We start from the raw sequence: 13964 nt of genomic DNA on the forward strand, positions 1-13964 counted from the left end.
GTATTTTGGTGCGAAATGTGCAAATTAATCCCAGAACAACAGCAAATGACCTTGTGAAGATGTTGGAGGAAACAGGTACAAAAGTATCTATATCCACAGTAAAACAAGTCCTAAACCACCATAAAAAAGCCAGACTACGGTTTGCAACTGCACATGGGGACAAAGATCAAACTTTTTGAAGAAATGTCCTCTGGTCTGATGAAACAAAAATAGAACTGTTTGGCCATAATGACCATCGTTATGTTTGGAGGAAAAAGGGGAGGCTTGTGTAGGGTTAAAGTTGATTTTGGGGGTCTTCTAAAGACCCCCACCATTGATTATGTGTTATTAATTTGCTTACATGCCATTGTACTTATGCTCACTGTATAGCTGAATATTGAGGCCTCCGTCTGTGTCTAGCTCTCTGCCAAAACACGCAGCCCCGTGTCTGTGAGAAAAGGTGAGAAAAGGGACTGAGGGTGATAGCGAGACACAGAAAGACAGCGTCTGTTTTTCTCTGAAACAAGGGCAGATTTGCATACCGCTGAGACAGGTTCTCAGAAACCTTGTGTTAAGAATAACTTGTTCTTTTAGCTGCACATGCAGGGTTTGATATAGGATAAGGTGTGATCCCGGGGATATAAGATGCTGTCTTTCTTTTGTTCGAGGCAGAACTCAGGAGAGACATAAGTTGTATGTTGATCTTTGACTTCTGTCTATGTCTGTATTCTAATTAAAATATCTTAATTTTATATATGCACATTTTAAGTAGTCCTTATTTGTTAAGTAAATAACAGAGCTCAGAAAAGTGGAGCCAACACTTGCAAGCCGAAGAGCACCATCCCAACCGTGAAGCACAGGGGTGGCAGCATCATGTTGTGGCGGTACTTTGCTGCAGGAGGGACTGGTGCACTTCACAAAATAGATGGCATCATGAGGAGGGAAAATTAGGTGGATATATTGAAGCAACATCTCAAGACATCAGTCAGGAAGTTAAAGCTTGGTCACAAATGGGTCTTCCAAATGGACAATGACCCCAAGCATACTTCCAAAGTTGTGGCAAAATGGCTTAAGGACAACAAAGTCAAGCTATTGGAGTGGCCATCACAAAGCCCTGACCTCAATCCTATAGAAAATATGTGGGCAGAACTGAAAAAGAGTGTGCGAGCAAGGAGGCCTACAAACCGGACTCAGTTACACCAGCTCTGTCAGGAGGAATGAGCCAAAATTCACCCAACTTATTGTGGGAAGCTTGTGGAAGGCTATCCGAAACGTTTGACCCAAGTTAAACAATTTAAAGACAATGCTACCAAATACTAATTGAGTGTATGTAAACTTCTGACCCACTGGGAATGTGATGAAAGAAATAAAAGCTGAAATAAATCATCCTCTCTGCTATTATTCTGACATTTCACATTCTTAAAATAAAGTGGTGATCCTAACTGACCTAAGACAGAGAATTCTTACTAGGATTAAATGTCATGAATTGTGAAAAACTGAGTTTAAATGTATTTAGCTAATCTGTATGTGAACTTCCGAATTCAACTGTAGCTCTTGTTGCAAATGATGGGGAATAACCAATTGCAATAAGGGAGTGGTCAAAATGTACACAATTGTTACCCAGAGGAAAATGGGGGAGGGTCATTATTTTTCCATTTCAGTCAGGGGGAGGGTTTACATTTTTTTTATTTAGTCCAGGGGAGGGTCATGTAATTTGTAATCGATTAACAACCCTAAAATTTGTCTAATTAATTGCATAGCTTTAATGTGGAAATATACACAAAGCATACACACTGATATTGGGGCTAGGCCTACTGTAAATGTCATTATGGCTGAGCAGGGACATGCCAAACACTGTCAATAAGCAAGATAAAATTCAGGCCTAAAAAGAGATCATTCGAATCAAATTCTAAACAACACAACAACTAGGCTATGTCTAAATACACTTACAGGCACCATAATTTCTCCCTATGGGCATATAATATTAAAACAACATAGACTATGCAGGGTTTTAAGACATCCAAACTTTTCACAATAGCTGGAATAATATCTAATATAAAGAGAAAGGGAGAATGTCCACTCACAGTGATGCTGCTCCCAAATTGAATGTTTTATATACTGTATATATCACATTTCTCTAGAAGTGACATTGCATACGCACCAAGGACGTTCTCGCCATACAACCAGGATAGTGTGAATCATTCTAAGTTTAGTTAGAATCAAATTCAATGAAAAACAAGCAATCTGTTCGTCTTTTTTTCAACAACAACAGTAAATGTACGTAAAATTGTATAATATCATAAAATAGGCCAGGAAAAAAAACGACGACGCATTGCTGTTGAACCAGCCTTCATTATAGTAGGCCTAGGATACGGGTAGCCTAAGGAGGGATTTGGGTTTTAAAAATGTGATACTGGAAACAAGCAATTGTTACAGGAAAATAACTTCTAAATACGAGGTTTACCGGTATTCACCGAGGTTCTCATCTCTCGTTTCATGATGGGCATGGACACATGTAGCCTACATCATGGAGGGGGTTTTACACACCTCCAAAGCATGGCTAAAATAATATAGGCTAGCCTACAATAGATACAGTACCTTCGGAAAGTATTCCTGACCCCTTGACTTTTCCCACATTTTGGTAAGTTACAGCCTTATTAAAAAAGGATTACATTTGGGTTTTTCCTCATCAATCTACACACAATACCCCATAATGTCAAAGTGAAATTAGGTTTTTAGACATTTTTACAAATTCATTCAAAATGAAACGCTGAAATGTCTTGAGTCAGTAAGTATTCAACCCCTTTGTTATGGCAAGCCTAAATAAGTTCAGGAGTAAAAATATGCTGAACAAGTCGCATAATAAGTTGCATGGACTCACTCTGTGTGCAACAATAGTGTTTAACATGATTTTTGAACGACTACCTCATCTCTGTACCCCACATACTGTAGATAAAAAGGGAACGTCAGCTCACTGTTTTCTGAATTGAAGGGGGGTGTGTGAGGGTATTGTTGCTTTTGTTAAAGAAAATGGGTAAAAGCATAGGCCTACCACTTGTTAGGTGAAGATTTTTTTATTTTGATGGATCTGATTATATAAAGTGATCGATAGCAATGAAAAACGTGACTCCAATGGATATGGGATATCTTCGGTTTGACGCTATAACATTCAAATGCTGCGCTACAACCTTCTATAGCCGAGGAGACAAAAATGCACTTTGCTTGGGAAGTAATGTGTGATTCTGTCACTGTCAATTGACGTTGAATATTTCAACAACATACTAACTCTAAATCAGTCAGGAGCAGGCTATACCCTGCCATTTAAGAAATTAATCCGGAAGCATTTGTGACACACTACAGGCTGGCAGGAGCGCTCAGCTATTCAACAACACATCAACACCAGCACTTCAACAACATGCCTATACACTTTGCATTTAGGCTGTATAAAATGAAATTGAAATAATAATGAAACAAAAACTTCCTTATTAGGCTATACAGTCATTCTACAGTGCCTTAGAATTCAGTTTTAGAAACACGAGTTTGTCCAGTCTTTGGTTTGAAGATCATGTGGTGAGCTATGCATGCCTAGTTTGTTAATTTAGCCTAGGAGATGCGCTTATATTTCCATGCCCTAAACGCAAATCTATTTTCTAACAACAATATCATAATAAAATAGAATAAATTAGAAAATGGTTACAAGTGCATATATGCCTACCTGATGTTATGCGGCTGCTGTGTTAAAAAAAAAGAAGTATTTTTCTCGAATTCATTGATGATTAGATACTTCAGTTGTAACTGGTTCTGTTGCGCTACATTTTTACCGTTGATAGACATCTTCAGCACTGTTCCTGACTATCCTCTTTTTTAACAATAGCCTATATAGAAATCAACATACACTCATTCGTTGTCATGCTCTGTTGTGGTATTTCAAGATTCTTATTAGGGCCTCCCGAGTGGCGCAGCGGGCTAAGGCATTGCAGTGCTTGAGGCGTCACTACAGACCTGGGTTTGATTCCAGGCTGTGTCACAGCTGGCCATGACCGGGAGACCCATGAGGTGGTGCACAATTGACCCAGCATCGGGAGGGTTTGGCCGGACGGGATTTCCTTATCCCACCACACTCTAGCAACTCCTTGTGGTGGGTCGGGTCCCTGCAAGCTGACTCCGGTCGCCAGCTGGATGGTGTTTCCTCCGACACATTGGTGCGACTGGCTTCCGGGTTAAGCGAGCAGTGTGTGCGGGCAGGGTTGTGTTTTGGAGGACGTATTGCTCTCACCTCTCCTGAGTCTCTAGGGGAGTTGCAGCGCTGGGACAAGACTGGATTGGAAATCAGGGAAAAGGGGTACAAGTAAAAAATTCATTAAATAAAAACTATTCTGTTCTATCCCTGGGCACTGGCTGTGATGTCGCTGAAAGGAACGCTTGTTGTAAGAGAAGGGGGAGGGGGAAGAGCAGACAGAAAAGAGAAACAATGAAAATGCAGAGTCATTCTGCCCCTCTCTTTCTCTCCTTTTAAACCCCTGTCGCTTTCTCTGGCTGACACTGATCTGACAGCACTGATTAGGGACTGGACAGTAGTTTGTGTGTGTGTCTTACTGACTAAGTACCTAGGCTGGTCTTCTTTCGTAACACACATCACAAGTACTAATTGGACATCAATAACAAGCATAAAGAAGGAAAGACTGCATGCTTAATATTGACATGTCAAAGGATGTAGAATTGCATTAAATGCGTTTATAAAAATGTTTTTTTTATCAGACCGCAAATAAGATGATAGATCCAAGCAGTGCTTTTATTGTAATGGATATATTTTTACCCTTACCCTTGTCTGCGTTGGAATGTGAATCCACAACCTCTAGCTACTTTGTCATGTAGCCTAATGCTTACAAAACAAAGAACAGTTACTAAAACTGCATGTCTAACTGCTCTGGTCTGTCCCCGGAGTGAGGGTAAACAGTAGTCATGTTCTCTGCTATCCACTTTATGTTTTAATTATTATTTTGGGTACAGGGGAGGGTCAATCGTTTTTTTCCCAAGTGTTCAGGTAAAAATATATTTTACTGAAGGGAGGGCCATCCATTTTCATTTCAGAGAGGTCCGATTTATTAGCCTATTTGTTATAGTCCTCGTGAAATAATTGTCAAAGGCATAAGAGATACTGTTGGATGTAGGTCTAGATCAGTTATGGATCGATCATATACCCATAAGTGTAGGAGTACGACGTCTTTATTCTCCACACTTTAATACGACAAATGTTCTACTCCGAGACGCTTCGTGGATAAAGGCCCAGGCCTTATCGACTCTCACACAGCACTAGGGAGGACACAAATGGAGGTGGATGGATGGCGGTAACTAAAGAACCACAGCTCAGACCTGCATGGGTTCCGCTCAGTTGGCTAAAACATTTTGCTACATTTTGCAACGGCACATTCTGAACAACACATTCTCCCTGAAACAGACAGACTGGATAAATACCACCGACTGAACATGGTCTACCAGGGTTTAAAGCAACAACAAAAAAGGTCAACTCAAAAAGCTGAAGTACCTCAGAAGGCAATTCAGGAGCAGGGGTTGCCATGCCTACCACCGGAACACACATCTCTAAGTACTAATTACATGTCAATATTAAGCATGCAGTCCTTACTTCCTTATGCTTGTTATTGATGTCCAATTAGTACTTAGTGATGTGTGTTATCTAAAAAAGACCAGTCTAGGTACTTAGACAGTAACACACACACACACACACACACACACACACACACACACACACACACACACACACACACACACACACACACACACACACACACACACACACACACACACACACACACACACACACACACACACAAACTACTGTCCAGTCCCTAATCAGTGCTGTCAGATCAGTGTCAGCCAGAGAAAGCGACAGGGGTTTAAAAGGAGAGAAAGAGAGGGGCAGAATGACTCTGCATTTTCATTGTTTCTCTTTTCTGTCTACTCTTCCACCTCCCCCCTCTCTTACAACAAGCGTTCCTTTCAGCGACATCACAGCCAGTGCCCAGGGATAGAACACATACAGAAGCACACACTCAGACACACAGTCCCTCTCTCTCTCTCTATCGTTCTCTGGCCATCAGATGACTAGAAGAAATGTGTTTAGGCTATATTGTACAGTAGCTTTCAGCATCCACAACAACAAAAATACTTTTGTATCTACAACAGCAATCTGTACATATTTTTCTTAATCTAGATTACCCTAAAACCATTTAATCTTCCTCTCCGCTATTTCTCTTACATTTTTTTCTTCTTTGTATCAGATATATTTATATATTTTTTATTTTCTTTCTTTCCCTTCCTTCTTTCTCAGCTAGCCTTGATGAGCATGGCCCATCAGGGAGGGAGGGAGGGTGTGTGTGTGTGTGTGTGTGTGTGTGTGTGTGTGTGTGTGTGTGTGTGTGTGTGTGTGTGTGTGTGTGTGTGTGTGTGTGTGTGTGTGTGTGTGTGTGTGTGTGTGTGTGTGTGTGTGTGCGCGTGTGTTCGTCTCTGAGAGCCTTTTTTGTTATTTTTCCTAAACAAGCTGATCTTGTGATGGGAAACGAGAACTTCCCGATTAGACTCTATCCTGGGGGCGAACAACTACACACACACACACACACACACACACACCAAGGTTATAATTGTCACGCCCTGGCCATAGAGAGGCTTTTATTCTCTATTTTGGTTAGGCCAGGGTGTGACTAGGGTGGGCATTCTAGTTTCTTTATTTCTATGTTTTCTATTTCTTTGTGTTTGGCCGGGTGTGGTTCTCAATCAGAGGCAGCTGTCTATCGTTGTCTCTGATTAAGAACCATACTTAAGTAGCCCTTTTTTCCACCTGTCTTTGTGGGAAGTTAACTTTGTTTGATGGCACATTGCCTTAAGCTTCACGGTTTGTTTTGGTATTGTTTATTGTTTTGTTGGCAACATCTACTATTAAAAGTATGTACGCTGACCACGCTGCACCTTGGTCCTCTTCTTACGACAGCCGTGACAGAACTTCCCACCAACAACGAACCAAGCAGCGTGGTAAGGAGGAGCAGGTTGTCCAGGATTCATGAACTTGGGAGGAGATCCTGGACGGTAAGGGACCCTGGAGGCAGGCTGGGGAGTATCGCCATCCACGGGAGGAACTGGATGCAGCAAGAGCAGAGCGTCAGCGTTACGAAGGGACACGGCTAGCAAGGAAGCCCGAGAGGCAGCTCCCCAAAAACATTGGGGGGGGGGGGGTAACACGGGGAGTGTGGCTGAGTCAGGTTGGAGACCTGAGCCAACTCCCCGTGCTTACCGTGGCACCGTGTTATGCGGTGGAGGGCACGGTGTCTCCAGTGCGCGTGCACAGCCCGGTGCGCTACCTTCCAGTTCCCCGAATCGGCAGGGCTAGAGTGGGCATCCAGCCAGGTCGGAGGGTGCCGGCTCAGCGCATCTGGCCGCCAGTACGTCTCTACGGCCCAGGATATCCTGCGCCGGCTCTGCGCACTGTGTCTCCGGTGCGTCTGCACAGCCCAGTGCGTCCTGTGCCAGCGCCTCGCATCTGCAGGGCGAAAATAGCCATCCAGCCAGGACGGGTTGTGCAGGCTCTACGCTCAAGACCTCCAGTGCGCCTCCACGTCCCAGTGTATCCTGTGCCTGTCCCCAGAAGGACAGGGCCTCCTGTATGTCTCTACAGCCTGGTGAGTCCTGTGCCTGCGCCTAGAACTAATCCTCCTGTATGTCTCCCCAGCCTGGTGAGCCCTGTGGCAGCTCAACGTACCAGACTGCCCATACGTCTCCTCCCTCCAGGGATGATCCATGGCACGAAGCCTCCAGTGATGATCCATGGCAAGAAGCCTCCAGTGATGATCCATGGCAAGAAGCCTCCAGTGATGATCCATGGCAAGAAGCCTCCAGTGATGATCCATGGCACGAAGCCTCCAGTGAGGAGTCATGGCACAAAGCCTCCAACGAAGGTCTCCAGTCCGGAGCCTCCAGCGACGTTCTCCAGTCCGGAGCATCCAGCAACGGTCTCCAGTCCGGAGCCTCCAGCGACGGTGCTCAGTCCGGAGCCCGCAACGAGGGTGCTCAGTCCGGGGCCCACAACGAGGGTCCCCAGTCCGGGGTCCGCAACGAGGGTCCCCAGTCCGGGGTCGACGACGAGGGTCCCCGCACCAGAGGTGCCACCAAAGTGGGGTGAGCCAGTGGTGGAGCGGGGACTGCGTCCCGCACCTGAGCCGCCACCGCGGATAGATGCCCACCCAGACCCTCCCCTATAGGTTTAGGTTTTGCGGTCGGAGTCCTCACCTTTTGGGGGGGGGGGGGGGTACTGTCACGCCCTGACCTTAGAAATCATTTTTATGTCTCTATTTTGGTTTGGTCAGGGCGTGACTTGGGGTGGGTATTCTATGTTCTATGTTTTGTAGTTCTATGTTTTGGCCAGGTAGGGTTCTCAATCAGGGACAGCTGTCTATCGTTGTCTCTGATTGAGAACCATACTTAGGCTGCCCTTTTTCCCATCTGTGTTTGTGGGAGGTTGACTTTGTTTAGGGCACATAGCTTTTAGCTTCACGGTTTGTTTTTGTAGTGTTTGTTGTTTTGTTCGGCGTCTTTTTTCCAAATAAAGAGAAAATGTACGCTCACCACGCTGCACCTTGGTCCTCTTCTTACAACGGCTGTGACAATAATGGTTATGTGTTTTTATATTAGTTTATATTTCTATTAATTTTAGGATTCTTATGTGAAATTAAGTTTAGTCTTAGTTTGTTTTCTGACTTGATTTACTGGTTTTGATTCAGTTTAGGTTTGATTTAAAAAATTCTGTTTCATTTTTATATTATTTTTGTTTCAGTCTTAGTGTTAGGGACAGAAAGTACCCTATGCATGGGAGGCTAGGAGGCATGTATGTGTTGTAGGTTCTATTTCTTCCTGTTAGCTAGTGATAGCTAGCCATCTTGGAAATCCTAGACCTAGAGCAACAGCACTAGGTCTGGGGAGGATGTCAGATTCTCTTGGACATTTTCTGTTCTGGGGATTATCCTCTTCAGACAGACAACCCTCCCAACAAAACACAAGTTTGGGTAGGTCGGGCCAAGCCTGAAAAATCTAACTCTTTCCGAAGCGTTTTGGCAGTACAGGGGAGAATGACTGCCCCCTCCATGAAGTTCAAGGCTGACCGGGGTACTGCAGGCTGTATCCAGAAAGAAGGATCCCCCATTATACTCAATGGGAAAATAGCAATCTTTGTCTTCAATATTCTTGTAAATAATAAACAAATCGAAGACAATCATGGTACCAATCATTTATTCTATTACACCAGATGTATGTCCTTGGGCCGATTATTTTAAAATCGCACACAGAACGAGTTACAAGGATAATTTAGTTGCTACCGGCAGCCTGCATTACCACAGTCGGCCTTCAACTTGAGATACTCAAAGAGAGGGGGTAGTTGGTCGCAGCCTGCAACATCACTTCCTGGAGTAGCTCAAACTGCGCATGTCATGTCTTGAGAATCCCCCCCATGAGACGCCATCTTACCAAGCTAAAACCGACTTCCTGAGCTTCAAATGAGCCATTGAGTCTTCACATAAGAATGAATAGTGTGATGTCATTGATGGCTTGGTCCATTCATATACTGTACAGTCAATGAGGCAGACATCTCAGAATGATTTGAAACCAAAGTTTTCGGGCAAAACCTTTTCCGTGGTTTCAGTGAAGGTAGATTATGCAAACTAGCCACTAGCGAAATGCACTCATTAAAAATAACCATATCGCTAGCTAGCTACTACTTTATGTCCGGCAGGGATGTTCACACTAGGGCAACAATCGGATAGGCGGTGACGTCACCGGATAAGGCAGTGACAGTCTTCCCTGTTCTGACTCCTCCTCTCTGTCCAGGTACTTGTAAGGATGTGTATGTTGGAATATAGGTACATTGTGGGAGGCAAACTGTCTGTCTAGAGCAGGGCTGCCCAACCCTCTTCCTGGAGATCTACTGTCCTGTAGATTTTCAGTCCAACCCTAATTTAGCATATCTGATTCAGCTAGCTAAGGTCTTGTTGAGCAGCTAATGAGTAGAATCAGGTGTGTTTAATTAGGGTTGGACTGAAAACCCACAGGACGGTAGATCTCCAGGAAGAAGGTTGGGCAGCCCTGATCTAGAGTGACTAGATAGCTAGTGATAGTGATGCTAAATAAGCTAGGCCTATTTGAAACATTGCCATCTCCTGGCAGCATGTACTAGCCAGGTTCATAAACTTGAAAATTAAAACCCATTACAAAAAAAGCCTAAATTTAAAATAGAAAAAACTAAAACTGAACATAATTCATGATGTTTTTTTATCTAATTTAATTAGTTTTGGAGTCAAAGATAATAGTTTCAGTATAATTGTTGTTTTTCAAACAGGTTTGTTAATTATTTTATTTCAGTTGACTAAATTGTTTTTTCATGACTCGTTTTTGTTTTAGTTTCACATGGCAGCACGCGTGCTATGATTGTCAAACAAACATGTTAAAATATTAATGTGTGCAAAACACGTGAAAACATAATCCAGGATCCTGTCGAAATCTGTTGAGAAAATTATATAATGCCTCTGCATATCCAACCATCTAATTTTGGGTTAGGCTACCCTAATCTGCTGTGCTATTCAAACTTGGGTAACACTTTATTTGAAGGCTTTGGGACAAGATCTGTAAAAGACATACTCATTATCCATTGCAAAGTCCCTGAGAAAACATGGATAATTTCTATATGATATTTCTGTGTTTTCTGTTTGGTTATTGTGCTGTATCTATGTTGCTACGGCCACCTGACATCCCCCTTTAGATGTATGTAAATCAAGAACGGGATGATAATTTGCAAGTGTCAAAAACAATATGCAACTGTTATTCTTGAGCACAACGATAAGGCAAACCATGGGCCTATACTCTATTTGGACAAATGTATATGCATTGTTGATACATATCAAATAATATGCAGGCATAAATTACAGGTATAATGAATCTAAATTATAAAAACAATCAATCTAGATTTTATAACTACCTATTTTTATTATGCCACATCCAATATTAATGTAATGGCGATATGTAATTACAAAGTAATGGATCTGCATCCCATCTTGTGGAGTCGATTTAATATGTAATATTGTCATTTTTATTCATACAATAATGATTATCAGTGCAAAGCAGAGTAATCCCCCCCCCCCCCCCCCCCCCCCCCCACCCCCCCACACACACACACACAAACACAAATGAGTCCTCTCCTCATCTTGTATGGTATTGCCGAACACACACCCACAACGGGACTATTATTCTCTCAACTTGAGATATATTTTTAGGATAAAACATTTGTACTTATTGCCAGTGGCGATTTTAGCATGTAAATCTTGGTGGGGCAAAAATAAAAAGTGGGATGCATGCCAGCAAAGCCACGACACATCACAACACTAAACAATACATTAATTGCACTATAACGGTGACAAACGGTGACAAACGGTGCCCACAAACTGTTAGAGCCAACAGCAGAGTCCCAACACCTTACCACTGCTACACCTGGCTTTCAGCGGAGCCTTGTCTGGCAGCAAAACAGTTCATTCAGCCTCATTTACTGCCTTTTAAAAAAGCATAGCTGATATGGCTTAAACAAATGTGGTTTCTACTGACAATTGAGATGTACAAACTATGGCATAAGGGGGCGACAAGTGGATAAGAGGCAATCCGTAATTTCGATTAAGACAATAATGAGTGAGCGACGATGGACGTTCTCAATATACCTATTTGTTCAGCACTTTTGATATGTACAGCGACAGAATTCAGAACATGGGCCGTTCTTACAGTGTACTCCCTGTACAACAAGTCAGAACCGTAGGATAAATAAAGGGGGCATATAAGCAGACAATGAAAGCTCTTACAATATTCGATGAATGCATTTCTCTAAAAACAGGTTATAGGCCACACGTGCACCACCAAATTAGAACAGTAGGTGAAATTAAGAGGTGAAAATAGACCAACTTATTAGGGTGAGGCACATTGAACGCCATTTGGGTCTTTGCGTGTCAAAAAAGATACACATCATATAACACTATTTGATGTGTTACATAAGCTTTAAATTTGACACGTCAAGTAACACAATTCTATTATAAAATGTTGTGTGTGCTGAATTTGCACGTGCAAGCCAAGCACTACCACTACCATCAGTAGCACTGCCAAAGCTGTAAAAAAAAGTTGGCAAACAAGCACACACCGGGCCACGAACAATGTGTTAACAATACCTCGTTGGTGAAAATAGACCAAATTATTCGGGTGAGGCACATGGGCTACTAACAGCTTACTACACAACATACACTTAGTATTACTTTCTTAGCTACAGTATACATATCTCCCTTGCATATTACATCATTTATGCAGCAGCATACAAGACATTTTTGGACTCACCTTGTGAAGGTGGCGCAGCGGTCGTTTGTGGGCAAATTTTGTCATCAAAGTCTGTCATTCTCTGGATTTATGGTGGGAACTCGGGGGGAAAAACACACAGCCACTCCATTGAATATCAGGCTAACGTTAGTGGTTGCTTTGCAATGCTTGCAGTTAGCCACTGATTCCTTCCAAACGACTCATTGTTGTATTTGAGATTTCCAACTTGTTGTGTAATCTTTATGTCCAATGGCCAATGGGCACTGATACATTTTATCTATCATTTTTCTTCATTATTTCTCTTCATATGACAAGGATTAAAAAGGATTTGCCAGTAGATTGTTGACTTGATTCATGATGATGACTGCTAGCTAAGACTTTGAAAGTAAGATGTTGACATGATCAGTCCAATCAAAGCTACTGTACATATAACGTGATTTGACGTAATTTTATCTGTGGCCAATGAAATTGAGCCTTCTTGGAAGGGCACTTGTAATATAACTCTATGGCAGGCCCCAAAGTGCTGAAATTTTGGATGTCTACCCTTACTAAGGACTTAAACTTGGCGATGACATACTGTCCCCATGATTGGCAGAACACTGAGCCAATCACAGCACAATGCTCCTGTTTTCTGCTGGCTCGCCCCACCACCACAGAAAGCACAGAGCTAAGCTGAAACACCTGCATTTTGGAGCTGCCTTACTCAAGAAAACAAAAAAGAGACCATGTGTGTATGCAACTTTATTAATCAACTGAATGATATTTTTTTTTTTACATTGTTTGCAAACTGCTTCGTGACACATATTAATGCCAAAATAACATGCAAAACAGGCAAGCCCCAAAAAATAAAAATATCTATCTATATATACATATGTATTAATTTTTTTGCTAAAAATGTGGGGCTGTATGACGGGTCGACCACTGCTTATTGCACTTAAAACGTTTTGGCGGTAGGTATTCACATTTCATATCACGATATCCTGGGGTGAAACTTCCACTGTGTCCCCCCACAGTCTGAAATTGCATTTTTGTCCCCACCAGTTTTATCATTGGAATGTGATACAAAACAAAACAAAAGTGTGCTTTAGGACCATGCAGACACCTCCGAGCGGTCGGGTAGGCTGTTTGGAGTGTTTATCCGACTGGATTAAAAAAATATCAATTAGCAATAAGGCACGAGGGTGTGTGATATATGGCCAATATACCACGGCTAAAGGCTGTTCTTAGGCGTGACGCAATGTGCCTAAGAACAATAAGGTGCCTCATTGCTATTATAAACTGGTTACCAACGTAATTAGAGCAGTAAAAATAAATTTTTGTCATACCCGTGTTATACGAAATACCACGGCTGTCAGCCAATCAGCATTCAGGGATAGAACCACCCAGTTTATAATTCAAATATGTATCTGCCCCCCCACTTCTAAAACCAAATTTGCGCCACTGTTGGCACTATTTTTTACCAGGGCTTCTGGTTTAAAGTGTAGTGCACTATATAGGGAAAACCTCTAAACCATAAACACTGCTGTGAGTGTGGCATGTCTGGGTTTAAAGTTACACTTATTTTAAATAAAGGGATACATTTG

The sequence above is a fragment of the Salvelinus namaycush genome, chromosome 6 (assembly GCF_016432855.1).
Source record: "Salvelinus namaycush isolate Seneca chromosome 6, SaNama_1.0, whole genome shotgun sequence".
In the NCBI taxonomy this organism is placed as follows: Eukaryota; Metazoa; Chordata; class Actinopteri; order Salmoniformes; family Salmonidae; genus Salvelinus; species Salvelinus namaycush.